Here is a 6151-nt window from a genome sequence, read left to right as displayed (position 1 = left end):
GATCATGAAGACGTTCGACTACATCAACCGAGTTAACCTAACGCTTCCGCTTTCGGTCTACGATGGTACATGGACACGCTCTCCCCCTCTCGTTGCTATGCATCTCCTAGATAGATCTTGCGTGATCGTAGGATTTTTTTTTGAAATTGCATGCTACGTTCCCCAACATTTTCATGTCTAAACCCTATCTCCTACTTGCAAGATTTTTACAATTCCCCTCCTTATTACTCTTGATCTCTTGCATGTTAAGTGCTTGTGGTTGTTTAGTCCTTGTTGCCTTAAGTTAAAAACTATCAACCTAAAGTTTGGCAGTTACATTATTTTGTAGAACTATTCACCCTCCTATGTCCTTAGACCTTGATCCCAATAAAACAAACGCTTTGTATCTCAAATCACCATCCATTTTGACTCAAAGGATCTAGTGTCTTCTTGATAAATAAGCATTTTGTTTGGTATCACTTCACACAAATGAGAAAGGAAATAATAACTCCTTTTATTTGAAAGGAGTTTTCAAATAAAAATCAGTTAACTCCATAGCCTTATAGAAAAATAATGCAGTACAAAGAAGTGAAGAACTACCATCAAAAGTGAGCTTTGGCTTGTTGGTGAGGATTATGATGGTTCAATTTTTGGATTAAACACTATATGTCACACCTTCTTTCCCATGCACATTCATTGTGTCCTACTGACGCCTGAACCGTTGGTGGCCAGTCATCTAAGAGGCTCGTTGTTGAGCCAGCCTTAGGGCCTAGCACCCAAGGTGTGGCCAGGGCCCCATGTCCCACGGGAATCCGTCCTTCCAGAAGGATCTTCATCTTGGCATGCAAGTCAAGAACCCCTCATTCAATCAAGGCTCTTGGTTGGTTAGGAAATTGTGTAACCCTAGGTCTCGTCCCCCTATATAAGGCGAGACCAGGGATAGATCGAGGCATATGACATCTAGTTATGGTCTCGATTGAAACAACTGCATGCATTGTAACCCCCTCACATGGGGTGTTCCCCACATCAATCAAAACAAAAGCATGAGTAGGGTATCACCTCCATGATGAGGGCCCGAACCTGTGTAAATCCCCCGTGTGCAATCCCTTCTAGAACTTCCGATTATGCGCTCTACCCTATCAGGACTATTGATACCGTCACCTATAGTCCGTGAAGTACATATCTGAGTGTTTTAGTAAGGGCATGCGTGGGTTTGTGCATGGTTGTGTAGGTGTGCATCCTTGTAATCTATTTTTTCTGAAGTGAGAGTTAACTGATGGAGAGAGTCATGCCATATATTTCAAAAGTCATCCTCATGGTTGGGCTCTTTTAGTACTTAGACCCCATGTTCGATGTGGACCGCAAATATTTTTTTAATATTTCATTGGCAAGGTCTTGGACTCAAGATAACAGACTAGAAGACAAGTCTTATATGGTTTAGACATATTCTATATCTAAATCCTTATCTCAAACTTATACGATATCATACAAAGACCTCTCAGTTCTGATACCATATTGACTTCATAATCCATCCAATTTCAAGAACTAAATAAAAATGGAGATTGACTTGGTCGACGCCATTCGTCCTTCCAGGGCTAAGGTAACAATGCATCCACCTTGGAGGAGTGTGGTTGCGTACACGATGATCTTCTTGTCGGTAAACAGGTGGGTACATCCCTCATGTCAATCTCGTCGACGATGATGTCGGCCGCCGGGGTCGAGCTACTTACCCGTGGTGGTGCATTGTGCACAGACAGAGAGCGGAGGAGTACTTAAAGTTAGAGTACTATTGTATCGATAGTAGTGGAATCCGACATTGGTGTATAAGTGCAACTCTAGTAGAGTCGCTATATTGGCAGCCTCCTTATGCACACAAAGCACCCTCCATGTGCATTATGGAGGCTATCGGGGTGATGCACAAACTCAAAGTCTCCATTTAGGCTGCCTTCATATCATGGGATCCACTCGTCAATTGGACATCCTTTTCCCACAATCTCCTTACCATCACCATGTGAAGATTCCTTTACTCCATACACAAAGACCATATATGGATGGCGCTCCATAAATTATGTCGTTTCTGACAGGTATGGTGACTCTACTAGAGTGCCCTTTTTTTGTCAGAACCGCCATATTGGCAGTTATTATGGCGATTGGCCCATTATGACGACTCTGCTAGAGTTGATCTAAGTACCACCTTCACACTGCACCATGATATCATCAACCTCGCCAACAACAGGAGTTCATGCCGCTGTTTGTCCATCCTTTCCTTGGCCAAGATAGAGATGACTGTTACTATTATTATTTGGACGGGTTAGCATTCTTGAAAATTTCAATGGTCGCTTGGATGTAATCATAGAGGAAACATGTGGAAGATGTAGGTATTTGTCACGATGTGTTATGCTCAACACATGTGGTTGTAAAGTCTGTTAGTTCTTCCATTTCTATTTATGTATTAATTGCAACATACAAGTATTTAGCTAGTAACAATAAAATGTCACGTACAGTACAATATTGAACACCCAAAATGGTACCACAATGAAGTAATAATATTATGTAAATTAAATCCTTCAAACTTACTTGTCGTACCCATGGAGAGCTAATGAGAATTGAGAAGTAGCCTCCACAACAGATGAGGTTCCAACTTCCAAGTAAGTTCAAGATTTTCACATGGCAAGCGCTGCCTGATATCCTTGTTAGTGGGGATATACTTATTGATTGTCACATTAAGGTCTCTCCTGAATATCCAATCTATTGATGGGTGCTGAAGATGTGTGCCATATGTTGTTCGCTTGGAGTCGTGCAAAGGAGATTTGGAGTGCTCTTGGTTTCAGGAGGTTATTGCTGGGTTCAAGATATGGACATATCAGGCAGTGATAGGGCAGCTGGGACTACGAGAATCACTCCATATGTTATTCTAGCAGAATTGCTAAGACAATCAACAAAGCAGTTGCCAGTGATAGGGTAGCTGGGACTACGAGAATCTAATCTTTTTTCAAAATGCGGGCAAAAGATTTGCCTCATCGATTAATTAGGAAGAAGAGAATTGCCCGATTAATCAACAGAAAATCGGGCGAAAACCGATACAAACCAACCCCATGTGAACTACTCACAGAGCATGCAACCCCGTAAACACGTGATCAACCCTACAAACATACCCAACACATAACGACCATCAACCCTCACACTGCTACATCGCAAAGAAACCCTCAACAAGAGTAACACGGTCGAAGACCGCATGCACCACCAAATTCATGAAGACAAATCAGACCAAAAGGACAACCCAAGAGACCGGTGACCATCCATCAAGCAGCTACGGACGCCTTTCTTATGGCGCCACTCTTCATTCCCTTGTTCCTTAGAGCCTCCTCCACAATTACCTTGCCAGATCCAGGGCTAGCCGCCTCCAAATGTTTGAGCAAGATGTGAATCTCTATCTGAAAGAGAATATCATTGACCTTGTCACGCACAGCAACCTGCCCAACGGTCTCATGCGAGTGAGAGACAGTAACATCCGAACCTTCACGCTCCACAAAGGCGAGTGGCTGGCTGGGCTCTGACGCCAACATACTGATCACCTCAACATTATCAGTCACAGATACCACCGACACAATGGACTCAAGCGCCTGTAGTTGCTCACATGACCTAGGTGAATCATGTCGCTCACCCGGGGTCACCGGCGAGACGACCTCCACATGCTCCATAGGCCAAGGCGAAGTAGGACTCGCACATAGTTGTTGAAGCTCGGGCATAATCTGCAACACAGGGGCGACGACCACGACGATGGACTCGCTTACAACGGTAGACATCGACGGCAAGTTGTCCCTAGCTCGACGGGAGAAACAACCATAGAGCTCTTCATCCATGTTCTCCACTGAGCCACCAACATCAACCTGACTAACAACATCAACTTGACTAGAAGGACGCTACGTCGGAGTGGACTGCAACACAGCCGACACAAGAGAGAGCTTGTCCAGGGCCGCCTCCGCCCGCTCCAGAAAGCTCCCAATACGCATTAACAGCTTGGCCTGAGTTGCTAGAGTAGACTGCAACAACACATCGGTTGGCGGTGGCGAGCCAACATCATGAGAAACGATCGATGCCCAGGACCCATGATGAAGTGCCTTGCAGGGGAGCGTAGATTTCATCGGACCCTCACAAAAAGCTGGAGCTCGACAATGCTTGGTGCTGAGGCGAGACAGTGGTGGTGCGCCAGTGCATGCCAAAGAGCTAAGCGGACGTCAAGGATTGCGGCATCCGCGCGCCCAATGTCCGTTCTCCAAGCAGCGGGAGCATCGCAAAGGATCTTTGCAAACTGTTGCGCAGTGTCCAGGGGCGAGGCATCGACAACATCGACCATGGAGCCAGGCGGGGATGGGACGAGGAGCAAATGCCGGTGTTGGTGACGCCTCGCAGCGCCGACCGCGCCGAGGTAATACCTCTTGCCATTCACCACTCGTCTCCTCCTCGTGCCCAACACATGGAACAGTCAGGTGAGCAGCCGGGACCTGGCTATTGGAAGCCGGCGGCGTCATCGGAGCCAACTCTTCTTCGTCATCCTCATTGTCCTCGTCGGCGAGGGGGGCCCAGGACACAGGCCGCCCCGAGTTCAAACCAACGGTCGTCGTCATTGAAGAACTGGACGCATGCCGGAGAGGCGAGGCGAACTCCGGATGGAGCCGGGGACAAGTTGGAGTGAGGCTCAGCCGAGGCCGGTGCCGGGGGCGAGCCCGAGCAGGGCGCTACCGGTGGCGTCGATGGTTGGCTAGAGGCGGCAACAGCAAGAGGAGCCGGAGCGAAGGGCGCGGCTAAAGTCGTGGACATCGTTGCCTCCTTGGTGAGGTGTGCGCGGGTCACCATCCTCCCATGAATGGCTGGGTCGGAGCGGCGGGAAGCAAGGGCGGCCGCAGAGCGGCCGGGGGGTGGCTGTTTGGTATATTTGGCGGCAGAGGAGAGAAACTGTCCAGAATCCCAGAAGTGTAAACACAATCACATCAAATTGTGCAAAGTGGCTGTCCACTGTCCAGAGTAATGAGGTGGTTGTTAAATGGGAGAAACCTCCAGCGAAGGTTTATATATTAAATTTGGATGCTACATTTTTGGAAAATGACTCTGGAGCGGCTGCTACTGTCCTTGGGAATAGTTGTGGTTAGGCTCTTGCAAGAGCATCTTGGTTTTAAACAATCTTTTGGACGCAACAACAACGGAGGTCACAACGATTCAGAAAGGTTTAGATCTTGTGGAAAGCCTTGGGTCCTCAACGATTATTATTGGATCTGGTTCTTTAGAAGTAATTCAAGCTTGCAATGGAGTGATCGAGACCTGGAGCCCATACACTGCAATCTTAGCAGATTGTTCCCAGGTGGCCTCCAGGATTGGTGTGATCACGTTCGTTCACTGTCCAAGGGAAGTACCATCTTTTCCTTGCGGCGCCGTTTATCGTGCCATTTACATCCCTACTCAACTTGTACTGGACATGAACTGAACCAAACCATGGTACCAGCCTGGACTCTTCGAAAGGAAGCGAGCTCATGGCTCAACCTTGGGCAAGCCTTAGCAGTTAGCACGCAAATCTGTCGATCTCCAGCCAGGTAGCTCCTCGGCTCGATAAATATACTCCCTCCGTTCCTAAATATAAGTGAAATGATTGTAGTTATCCAAAGAAGGGAAACTAAATAACTCAACTATTCCTGAAATTCAAAAGATGGTACAAAAAAATGGCCCCACGACCACAAGGTTAAGAGCCTTGCGCTCTACCAACTGAACTAGACAGGCTTTGCATGTCATCTCCACTTTTACAGTGTAGACCTAAGTAACTAGAGCAAAATGGAACAGAAATCTTGGGAATGCACCACTAACAAAAATACTACCTCCGTTCGGATTTAGTAGGCCCCCTCTCATTTTGGGCTAAAATTTGACCGACAAATTTAACTAATAAAATGTAAACTATATATCATAAAAATTATACCTTCAAAAAGTTCTTTCAAATACAAATCCAATCCAATAGTGTACTTTTTGTAGCATAGAATCTATATTTTGTTAGTCATATGAATGATCAAAGTTTGGCTCAAAATACTAGGGGCCTAATAAACCCGGACAGAGGTAGTACTCCCAAGGCATGGTAATGGTGCATGCAACAGAACTTACATGAATCGTAGTCACTAAAATGTAAAGT

The sequence above is a fragment of the Triticum dicoccoides genome, chromosome 1B, assembly GCF_002162155.2.
Source record: "Triticum dicoccoides isolate Atlit2015 ecotype Zavitan chromosome 1B, WEW_v2.0, whole genome shotgun sequence".
Taxonomy (NCBI): Eukaryota; Viridiplantae; Streptophyta; class Magnoliopsida; order Poales; family Poaceae; genus Triticum; species Triticum dicoccoides.
Note: the sequence above shows the minus strand (reverse complement) of the source record.